Source organism: Onthophagus taurus, chromosome 2 (assembly GCF_036711975.1).
Source record: "Onthophagus taurus isolate NC chromosome 2, IU_Otau_3.0, whole genome shotgun sequence".
Lineage (NCBI taxonomy): Eukaryota > Metazoa > Arthropoda > Insecta > Coleoptera > Scarabaeidae > Onthophagus > Onthophagus taurus.
This window is the reverse complement of record NC_091967.1, coordinates 21,044,303-21,056,223: the sequence shown is the minus strand read 5'-3', so window position 1 is coordinate 21,056,223 and position 11,921 is coordinate 21,044,303.

The window sequence follows — 11,921 nt, the reverse complement described above, 5'->3', positions numbered from 1 at the left end:
TTTGTTGACCATAACTTTAATTGGTTCATTGTGCTTATTCTCGTTGGAATGCCATTAATATCGTTTTGAGTTTAGTGCTGCAGTAAGCCTCCTATAGCTTATCCTATCTAGGCTTCTTTATGTTACGTCTATTGGCTTATAGTTGTGATGATGTGAAAAGAGTAAGGAAAATGGATACTTATTTTCCTTATCTTCAATTTTTTATACGAATCAACCTGGTCTAGTACGCTTCATCCGTATTGTATTCAACCGTTACTTTATCTTCGTTGTTTTTAGATAGTACTTTTTGGATCAGATTTTCGTACATTTAACGCATATTTTCAACTGCATTTTTAGCTGAGTCACCTTGCAAATAAGCTCCCTTTTCCTTGTTCCGCTGATTTCCAGCACTGTTAGTTTTACAACCGGTGCTGATTTCTTGGAATAATGTCTGACCAGTATACATTAAAGCCGCGGCTGATAGTTGATACGAAACCATCGTCCTTTATTATCATCGTGTTCAAGACGATGACATATAAATTTTTCATATAAAATAGAAAAAAACATATTAACATATAAACACAAAAATACGAATAATTATTTTATTATAATACAATCAATATTTAATTCGACATTCTTTTTCAGCAGCAGCTACTATTGTTTGAATAATTTTATGAAGATCTAAATGTATCTTCTTCATTTCGTGTATCAAAGCCCAATAAATCTGAAGTGATTGCACCCAACTTACTAAAGTTATTACATTTTTTACTTGAATGTTACGACATATTCGAGAATTTTTCTCTGTTTTAAACATACTTTCTGGTAATTGTTGCAACTTTTCATATGAAATTTCTCTTTGTAATGCCGCAAAAAATGGCCTTAAAGAAGCTCTGGGTATTGGGTCGTTATCTGGTAAATGCCCGAGTTTTGATCCAACATCGATAAATCTCCTTTCAAAAGGTATTCCTATACTGGTTAGATAATCATCCAACATTTTAAATTCAACAGTATTCGTTAAGAGTTTGTATAGCAATTTCATTTTCTTCGATAATAAAAATTGTAATGCTCCTAAAACGTATTTGTCACTGTGTATGGCGTATATAGCTGTATCGTATATTCTATCAATAGCTTTTTTAACAAAATCATCATCTGAATTTGTAGTGACGTTATGAATTAATATAAATAGAGAAAAGTAACCAAGTATCTACAAAAAGAAATATTTAACTCTCTAAGTTAAGTCCTTTTAGTACTCACCTTCATTTCACTCTGATATCACAATGATTAATAAACAATTTAATGAGCAATTATTTTTTTAATTGGTCTATAAATTTAAAGATTTCTGACTAAAAACGATGATGTTGGTAAGCTAAAATTGTTACGAAAGATAATTTGAAAATAATTATTTAAACAGTTTCAGATTTTTCTTATTTTGTTATTTTATAAAACTGTAGTTTCGTTTGATCTTGAAGGTGCGGAAAAATTTCTTCATAAAATTTTTGAAATTACGTTAAAAAGTAGCCCAGGATTCGTCGCTGCAATAGATCGTCTTCAACACATGAAATGGACTGTGGGATTGAAGAGAATACCAGAATTTATTGTATTAAAAACGTATTTTACTGAATTAGGAGTTGATGTAGATGGTATATTAAGCAGCATTCAAGCTTTGGAAGACAAGTATTCATTAGAAATTTACGCCGAACCCGATCATAACGTTTTGCCAACGCTCAAACCGTTCATAGAAAATATATTTGGAAATATACCCAAATCGATTCTCGTTGATACTGTAGCTATTAAAGTTGCTGGTGATAAGAAGATGGGACAATTTTGCAAAGAAGTAAATGGTATATACGTGAAAAAATTATTAAATATGGTACAAGAGCACCATTATGGAAAAAGATTGATGATTGAATTTTTATCGATGGATTTAAATGTTGAAGAAATTATTGAATTGCTTACCGAAATTGCTAGTGTAGCTTGTATTTACCTTGAAATTTATAACACTGAAAACACTTTTGTTAATAACAGATATTCTTATAAAATATAAAACGCAATATTAAAAATTATTATTCATTTATTGCAGCGGTTCTTAAAATTTATTTCATCACGCGTTCCTACTTGCCGTAATTTTGTAATAGATAATATAATATAACTTTTTCAATTTTCGCTGATTAAGTTTTAAAAATTCGTATAAAATCTAGTGCTTGGAATATGAGTATGAAAATTTTCCAAAGTGTTAATAAATGTGTCCTCTTTCCAATGAACCAACCCGTTTTGAAAAATATCTTTTAGTTTTTGAGAATACAATATTTGAAGTTTTGATAAAATTTTGGATGTTGCAATTTTCATCGATAATTTTGAAAATTCGCTATAAAATTAATTTCTTGAAGGATCCTTGTGGAAATATCACCAATTATTAATTAAAATATCCTCTTTTTAATGCAAAAAGCCGTTTTGAAAAATCACTTTTAGTTCTTGAGAAATAAATTTTTGAAATAATCGACAATTTTTAAAATATATTAATATATGAGTATGAAAATTTCCCAGAGTGTTAATAAGAGTGTCCTCTTTCGAATGAACCAACTCGTTTTGAAAAATAACTTTTAGTTTTTGAGAATACAATATTTGAAGTTTTGATAAAATTTTCGATGTTGCAATTTTCATCGATAATTTTTAAAATTCCCTATAAAATTAATTTCTTGAAGGATCCTTATGGAAATATCTCCAATTATTAATTAAAGTATCCTCTTTTTAGAGTTGCTTCGTTAGTTAAATCAGTATCAAAAAAGTTCATTTTGTATCTTGGATCCAAATAAGTTGACATATCTTATCAGCTTTCTTATTAATTTCATTTTTATTCAAATATCGCAATAATGTGACAATATAGCGTATCACTTCAAAAATGCACAAGAAATTATAACCATAATGGCCGGATAGATATGCCGGATAATTGGATATCCGGCCGAAGGGGATACCGAATATCGGGTATCTGGCTTTTCGAAAAATCACTATCTATTCCATCACTACTTAGTTGTCTCCACCTTGCAATTTCAAGTTTAGTGAATTCAAGAAATCGAAAATATCCGATAGATAAGCCACTACTGGTAGGACAGTTCACTTTCTGAATTGAACATACAGTTCAGTTTGTTTTTGGATTTCTAAAAACAAAAGTACTTGAACTACATCTTGAAGCTTATATAATCTTGCTAACATATTTTCTTTTAAGAGCCAGCGCACTTCCGAATGGAACAATAATTTTTTATGTTCTGTGCCCAAATGTTCACAAAAGACTGTAAAAATTGCAATTTTAATGCATATTCTTAAAACATCGTTGAAGTCGTTTGAAAGTGTTTAGCCGCCAAAGCTTGACGGTGTATTGTATGAAACAATGAATAACGGTTTCAATAGGATTTTTTTCTTTGAACAAATTTTGCCATGACAGTTCAGGTTTGTCAAAGAATTCAGATATATGTAGCTGTCTTTTCAACTGCACAGGCTGGTGACCGTCAATTAGCAGTCAAAAGTGTGGTTGAAGCGAACATTATATCAACTGCTTGTGAAGTTGTCGTTTACTCAGCAGAAAACAGCATTTCGTCTTTGATTGTTTTGTTATGTATGTAGTCTTGTCCAACTGCATTGCGAAAAGCTTTGATTCTTTCACGGTCTTCACTACCTGAATTTTCATGTTTGCGGCCATATCATCGATGCGACATTTCACAGTATTTTCAGAAAGCGGTATTTGTGAACATTAATGTACGAATATCTTGGAACCATAATAAGTAAGGATGGAAACATAGATCCGGAAATACGAACAGAACAGTAGAAGCAAGTGCGGTCTACTTTGAAATAAACAACACCCTCGTAGACAAGAAGGAACTGAACACTAAAGCAAAAATACAATTATATGAGACCATCTATATACCCACACTTAATTATGTATCAGAAACTTGGACGATGTTGGACATGCACAAATCGAAAATAACAGCAGCAGTGATGAAGTACCTATGGAAGATATTGGGGAAAACCCAATGGTATCCCTGGTACAAGAAATAGAAGGAAAGAAGTTGGTATGGTCATTTGGTTAGAATGAATAAAGATAGAATACCTAGGAAAATGTTCAATATGAGGCCAGAAGGAAAGAGAAAGCGTGTAGACCAAGGGCCCAATGGGAGTAAGAGATTGAGAAGATTGTTAAAAGAACAGGGAAGAGACTCGCCGAAGTACGGATTATGGCCAGAGATAGAAAGATGTATAAAAGATGGATCCAAAAGTCAAAACCATAAGGTTCCTGGAATGAGGGCAATAGAAAGAAGAAGAAGATAAGATGGGACAATTTTGCAAAGAAGTAATATGTGAACAATTGCTTTGATAATTGAATTTTTATCGATGGATTTAAATGTAGAAGAAATTATTGAATTGCTTACCGAAATTACTAGTGTTGTATTTACCTTACAATTTATAACGTTCAAAACACTTTTGTAAATAACAGATATTCTTTTAAAATATAAAACTCAATATTAAAAATTATTATTCATTTATTGTATTTCATTGTGATATTAAAAACATTGAATAATACAAAATTTTAAAAGGTTAAAATGAATTTATGCCGCTGCATCTCCTGAAGCGAGTTTTTCTAGTGGTGTCATTTCCCAGTTAAAAATAGCGCTGACCAATCTCAACATAGCTTCTATATCAATATCCATACTTTTCAGTCCATCAACAACTTGTTTGTAAATAGGAAGTTTTCTTACTTCTTGAATTAATTCGAAACATTCTGTTCCAGAAATTTTGCCGTAGAAATCATTAAAAGCTTGACTGGTACGAAGTTTATTATCAACCACTTCAATCACACTAGCCAATGGAATCACTTTTCTCACATCTTCAACAAATTTTTTGAAACTTTTAACCGTATGATTTGTAGAAACATTGACGTCTTTCATGAAACCACATAAAAGGTTTTCAACTTTCTCCAAATTTAAACCAGTATCTTTCAAAAATGTGTATAACTTTTGGAATTGGGGTTGATCATTAAGTTCTTTCATTAACGCACTCCATTCCGGCCCTTTCATATATTGTACCGCGGCTTGAAATTCTAAATCGTTGTGGAGATGTTCCAGGGCGATCCTTTTAATTTTTTCTATCGGAATGACTTCCATAATATCATTCAAATCTTCAGTTATGGTGGTTGAATTAGTAAGGTTGCTTGCTGGAGTTGCATAGCTAACTCCAATGAATAAGAACACCAAAAGATATTTCATCTATAAATGGATAAAAGAAAGAAAAATTAGGAAAATAATAATTATAAAATAATTTTAAATAAATTCGAGCTTACCTTGTTGAAGTTAAAATCGAAACTGCGTTTAAACTATTTGTTTTTTCAAATAAGTAGTAGGTATACGAAGTCCTCGCAGTGTGCGCAATAACACCAATTAACGAACTATAACTCAAACCTGCTTATTGCAATTCTTTTATACTCGCTAATCATCCGGTATTGCTCACGTAGGCGCATGTTGAAAACTTTTGGCCAATTGCTAACCACTTGATTCATGCCAAAACCTTTTCGAGATAAGCCCTAGTTGTTACCATATTTGGCGTTGTGCCACACTAATTTCACCCTTATTACAAGAACGTTAAGCGATAAAGTATGTATGTGGAGTTGGAACGACTTGGTACGATTCCACTTTGATAAAACCGAAAACTATTCGATTACGTCTGCATTGTTCATTCATTATTAATTATAAATATTTAGTCTCAATAAAATTGAAAAAAAATCATTTCCGTTGCGGTATAATTTATATATAATTAAGGATGAGGTCGTCCTTAACAATTTTTATTTATTACAGGGTTTTAAGGATGTGGTGTAACCCCTGATGAAGCGCATGACTACAATTAAATTTAATCACTAATGAGTTTAAAATTAATAGTTTGTAGACATGCAATGTGTAATGAGATACTTAGATTTTTTAATTTTAAAGTTGCAGTTTCCGTGGAACTACGTTAATATCTTTATAACTTTCATCCTTAACATAATAATTACTCAATTATATTATTAATAAATCAAATACAAAATATAAACGTTATTATGGTTCAGCAAAATGAGAGGTGTTATATTACGGTACAATGACACAAATCTCAACTTCGTGCGTTATCTAAAATTTTAGTTTCTTCTAATCCTTACAATAAAAAGTAACATGAAATTTCATACATAAAAAGAACATTACAAAAATACAACTTGATCCATATGCCAAAAAATAACTAAAAAAAGCATATAAATTCTTTTATATTAAATAACAACGATGGTGTAGATAGATGCTGTGGTTTGTGTGGTTTGATGCGGGCTTAAAGATGATCATTATTGACGGTAAAGGTGAGGTTTTGAAAGACAAGTAAGGAAAAAACCGTAGAGATGGTCGAAGAGAGTCGTCGTCAAGAAGAGCTGGGGGAAAAGTGGCACAACGAACATTAATAAGAGGCGAAACTCGTATGACGGCAAACCCTTTGGTCCCATTTCACCGTTTGTATGTAGGTCCTGTGCTGCCAGACCGGTTCGCGAACACTCGGTTAAACGAGGTCATTGAGTTTTCCGCTAGAATCTCTCTCTCTTTCTCTTGGATCATTGTCACCAAACGCTAAAAAGACGAAGAAACGTGGAACGATCGAGGAGAGTCTTTCAAAAGAGTTTGTAAAGAATACTGTTAAATTTATTTTAAAGTAGGATATTTTAAATAGCGATTACGAGAATCTTAATATTTTGAGATATCCGCCAGTTTCTTCTTTTCTATCCGATCATTTTTATTAGTTTTAAAAAAAAGCATTTTTGACCAGCACTAAACCACTTTCAGGATAATAACTTTTTTATGTGACATGGACAAACTCCTATACCATATACAATCGATGACATGTTCTGCTTCATGCGATGGTGTATATTTGAAACATAAATTTATTATTCAAACTATGAAACACATGTATTCAGGCTATTATTAGATATTCTTGTACATACATACAAGAACACTAGCATGCAAACAAGCGGACGAGATCTGTAGGAGAAAGATGAAGATAACAAATTATTAACAATGAGGACAAAATTTAAGAATAATAATGCCTAAAAATACATAAAGAGAGAGCGGGAGTCAAGCCACTACGCAAAGACACGAAGAATCAAATAATTAGTGATATTGAAACTGCATTAAAGAAATGAGAAAGCAACCAGGCGTTGATAATGTTCTCTCAGAATTGTTCAAAATAGGAAGTGAAAGTCTCAAGGAAACTGAAAGCCCTCCAGGTTGGAGGTTGAGCGTAGGGCCAACGACCTTACCCCATAAAAAGAGTACTGTTATGACTAGTTCATAGAATCAAAATAGAATGAACCTATCTAGCAACAAAATAAGGGTGCGAGATTGTACTTGCGATTTGGAACCTGGAATGTCCAAACCATGCTGCGAGTGAACTCAATCATCAACGTAGCTGAAGAGTCTAAGAGATACGCCGTTGACGTTCTAGCAATTTAAGAGATAAAATGGAAAGATAAGGGGATCATAAATAAAAGAGAAAACGAAGAAAGACAAGGAGAACACGCAGTTGGATTCAAAATAACCAAACACTTTCTATGATGAACTATAAACCGTATGTGAGAGAATTCTAAAACATGACGCCATTGTTGTTCTCGAATATCTTAATGCTAAACTTGACAGATACAAATATTTTTAGGATAAAAAGCATCCATGAAAACAAAATTTCTCTTATATAGAGCAATATAATTTATATTCTTCATAAAAATCGAACAGCTTTGATTTTTTAAGGTTTTTGATGATGTTGATGTCAAGCTCACTGGGTTTGTGGCCCTTTTCACTAAGAAGTTTATAGAAAGCCAAAGTCTTCTTAGTGATATGCTCTTTATATCTTAGATCTATGTAAAAGTGCTCACAGTGCTACATTTTAGCTTATAAATACCACTCCTTTCGTTCTGTTGAAATTTATGTTTATGATTTATAAGTAATTTACTGATTTTATTATTATTATTAAAAGCAATATTGATATTATGTTTAATTAGATTTTTCTTAAATTCGTTTTGCAGTTGAGGTTGTAAAGGTAGTTTCAGATAAATGAAATTCTGTTTATATCTTGGAAATATCAGATTATAAATATTACCTATGTGAACTCTATTATAGAATGTTTGTAAATCTTTCACTTTATGTACAGGTTTTCGATGAAATACTTTTTGCTAAGTTTATATTTATTTACTCATAGTTATTTTCTTGACTGATTTGTAAAGATTCGTGGTGTTTTGAATCTTAAACATTTGCAAGGAAATTTTATTTGTATAATAGTTAAAGATGACATTATTCTTTGTTTATCCATACCGGTGATCAGTATTCTGCATCAGAATAAACCAGTGACAGGGCGGAATATCGTGATAGTAGAGTAGTTGCTGCGGCACCACATGTATGTTTTTTAAACGAGTGTGTTCTGTCACTTTTGTAAGTATTTCCTCATAGTTCTCAGGTAATTAGAGACGACGTCTTCACTTCATCATCAGCATAGATAAAGTTTCTTGTTGTTGTTGATAGATGGCTGATTCGATGTGAACGGAGCCCTCCGGTTGTCCGTTATTCAGTTTTCTCCCTTTGCTGATTTTGTTTCCCAGCGTTCCGCAGAAGTATCTGTTGGACAGCATGTTGCCGATAAGTTTTATAATGGCACGAATCGTATGAGTTTATATAGTAGCCCCTTTTTCCACACTGTATCACGCTGTTATCAATTCCACAAAGGCCACTTATATTTTGAGGCGTTTTTAAAAGCCTGCTTTGATGTCTGTGGTAAAATAAAACACCTGTTCTGAACAACTTTGTTCGATGGGTATAACTTCAGAGACGTTACAGCCAATCCTGTTTAGGATAAGCCTTTCGAGGCTTACTACAACATATTATCTACAACAAACTTTGAGTTTTAATCACCCTGTACAATATATTTCTAATTAATGATTAACTATAACTTTTCGATAACTTTTCATATTATGTAAACAGACTACATTTCGGAACAGCAAGAAATCCAGAATCTTAGGCGAATGTGGAGAGGTTTCAATCTACTTTGTTGGAACTTATAGGATGTCTGGATGAAGACCAACATACATAAAGAATGAAAAACATGAATCTCCATTATTGCCAATAATAATAGCACCTCCGCAGAGACTAAGAACGTGATTGAACGCGATGGAGACATTAGAGACGAACAAACTTAATCATTGTACTTAATAAGTAACTTAATCAAAGGACACAGGAAGAGAATGAAAATCCACTTAACTATTTGTACCTATTTATAACTATTTGTGCCAATTTTTGTATATAAAATAATTTATAATCGTCAAACATCAATATGAAACAAAGAAGATAAGTGCTTAATTATTTCTTTAATTTGCCAAAAAAATACAAGATACTAAGAGAATTAAGGGCACTCTTCCACCGGGATACATCCAACCGTGACATTGTCGTTTGCACGTATGAAGCCGTCTTTACAAAAACAACCTTCTTGACAAATTGCTGGACACACCATACCTTCTGGTTTGCCACAATAATCTTGACAGCGAGTTCCACACACTTTATATATTTCGTTGGCACCAGGACAAGTAGGACATGCAGATTGTTGGATACAATCGTCATTCTCCGCATCTATTGCTCTTTTGGTAAAGTTATTAGCCTCATCACAGAAACAACCGGCGACGCAATTCAGAGTACAAGGGCCAGGTTCTTGATTACAGTAAGCTGGGCAAGCAGATCCGCAACTATTATATACTTGATTTGGACCACATGTTTGAGCAATAACAACGGCCGCTAAAAATTGTTGAGAAAAATTATTTGAGAAACTGATTATTGTTAAGTTATTTTAAAATTACCGGAAATTACGAATAAGGCAACGAAAGCTAACGATTTATCCATTGTTGGAAATAAACTTAGGTCTGTTCTTCTTGAAAGATCAAACTGAAATTGTTTTGAATGTTAATTTGGTATGTTTTTATACCAAGCAGTGAGGTTTTGTAACTAATTTCAATCACGTACCTATAAAATTATTGTTTACTAAAATACAATGTTTATGTATTTTTTCTATAGTTGTTTATCACAAACAGTAAATTTACTTACTTTTGTTCATGGTTTAAGTTAAACTTTTCAATATTATCTTAAATACGAATAATTTAATTCTGTATTTAATGGTTTATAAATTTCCTATTGTTCCTTTTATCGATATTATTTTTAAATATGTTTACATATCAGATTAATATTGTATCACATAATTAACATTATATAATAAAAGATGTTAGATTAGATCATGAAAAACTGATATTAGCTGAGCGGAAATGGCATAAATAGAATAAAGATTTACAGATATATCTGGTGGGAAACGAGTGAAAAAATCTATTAACAAGGAACAGATTAGCAAATATTTATTTATTGAATATTTCGTTTCAAGATATTAAACAGTATTTATGGAATTACTAAATTTCAATTAAGGTGTTATCGCAATTCCCGCTACTTCCATTATACGAGTAACAATGCTATGAGTAATACGATAATCGGGTTTTAACAATTTATATTGAGATCGGTATTTTTTTGAATAGCGATTATGATTACGGGTAAAAACAGATTGCGACAAATTTGTAAAATATGTCATTGGCCGAAAAACACTTCTAAGACATGACTGTATCAACGAGGATGAAGAAGTGGAGAAGAATGAGACGATCGGGGTTGATTTCAATGGTGCCAGAAAGCATTGAATGATGAATGACCGTTGAACGGGATGGCGAGTACAGTCACGACAAAAAATTAAACGAAATCTCTAGCAACTTCCCACAGATTATCATACGATATATCTGACTTTTTATTCGATATTCTTAAAAGCTCCCCATATTCATCAAATATACTATGATGAAGAATCTAAGGATACGAAATTAGCCGGTATACCAATTTCCTTCATAATAAGGCTCCAACTGCTTTTTGATGCCATCAGGTTAACATAATACAAAATAGCTATGATACAAGAGCTTGGACAATTCTCAACATTACAGATTGCAAGAAAAGACAAGTAGCATACTGAAAATCATATACTTTACCAGGACAAGAAGAATGAAACAAAAAAAATCTAGAAACTCTTAATATTAATGGAACAGTTATAGATTCTCCACTATATATTTAGCGTTAGTAATTATGGTTGGTGTGTTGCAATCTGGTGGCCACTTTTGGGTTCGTATGGTGTCAATTATGGAGTTTCTGCCTCAAACTACTTCGATTTAAGCAGGCTACATCATACATTCTCCACCCTATGTATGACCAATACGCTGCAATATTTTGGCCACTCTGTTTCATTTGATTAATTGTAGATCAAACAGTTCGTATGTACCGCAATATTTTCGGTACATTTTAGTATTGTTATGGTATCAATTGTGGTTGAATCTGAATAGAACCACACCACCCATGTGATGAATGATAAACAAAATTACACCAAAGCAAAGCTGGTAGCTAAAGGGATCAAGATCAAATCAGCAACTGAAGACAATTACTGACAACTATGTTAGGTGTTTAGATGATGCACGCACTTAATCACTGAATATTTATCTTCACGTTTGCACAATTGCGACAAGCAAACCAGCCTTAGTGTGATTCAACCCACATTTTTGTTTTTTGACTGTACATGGTACATGTTTTTTAGTCCCCTCACTTCTTTCATTTATTTTTCTTGATGTAAGGAAAACTATAAAGGTTATTACTTTAGTTATAGTTTTCACTAACCAATGAACAAATAAACTGTCTACACAATGGACATTAGAACACATAATACCGTTATTTGGGGCATATGAATAGTATTCGTGTTTATGTAATTATACAATCTCAGCACACAAAGACCTAGAGCTATAAAATGAAGCTTTAACAAAGATAGTTGAAAACAGTGACTATTTT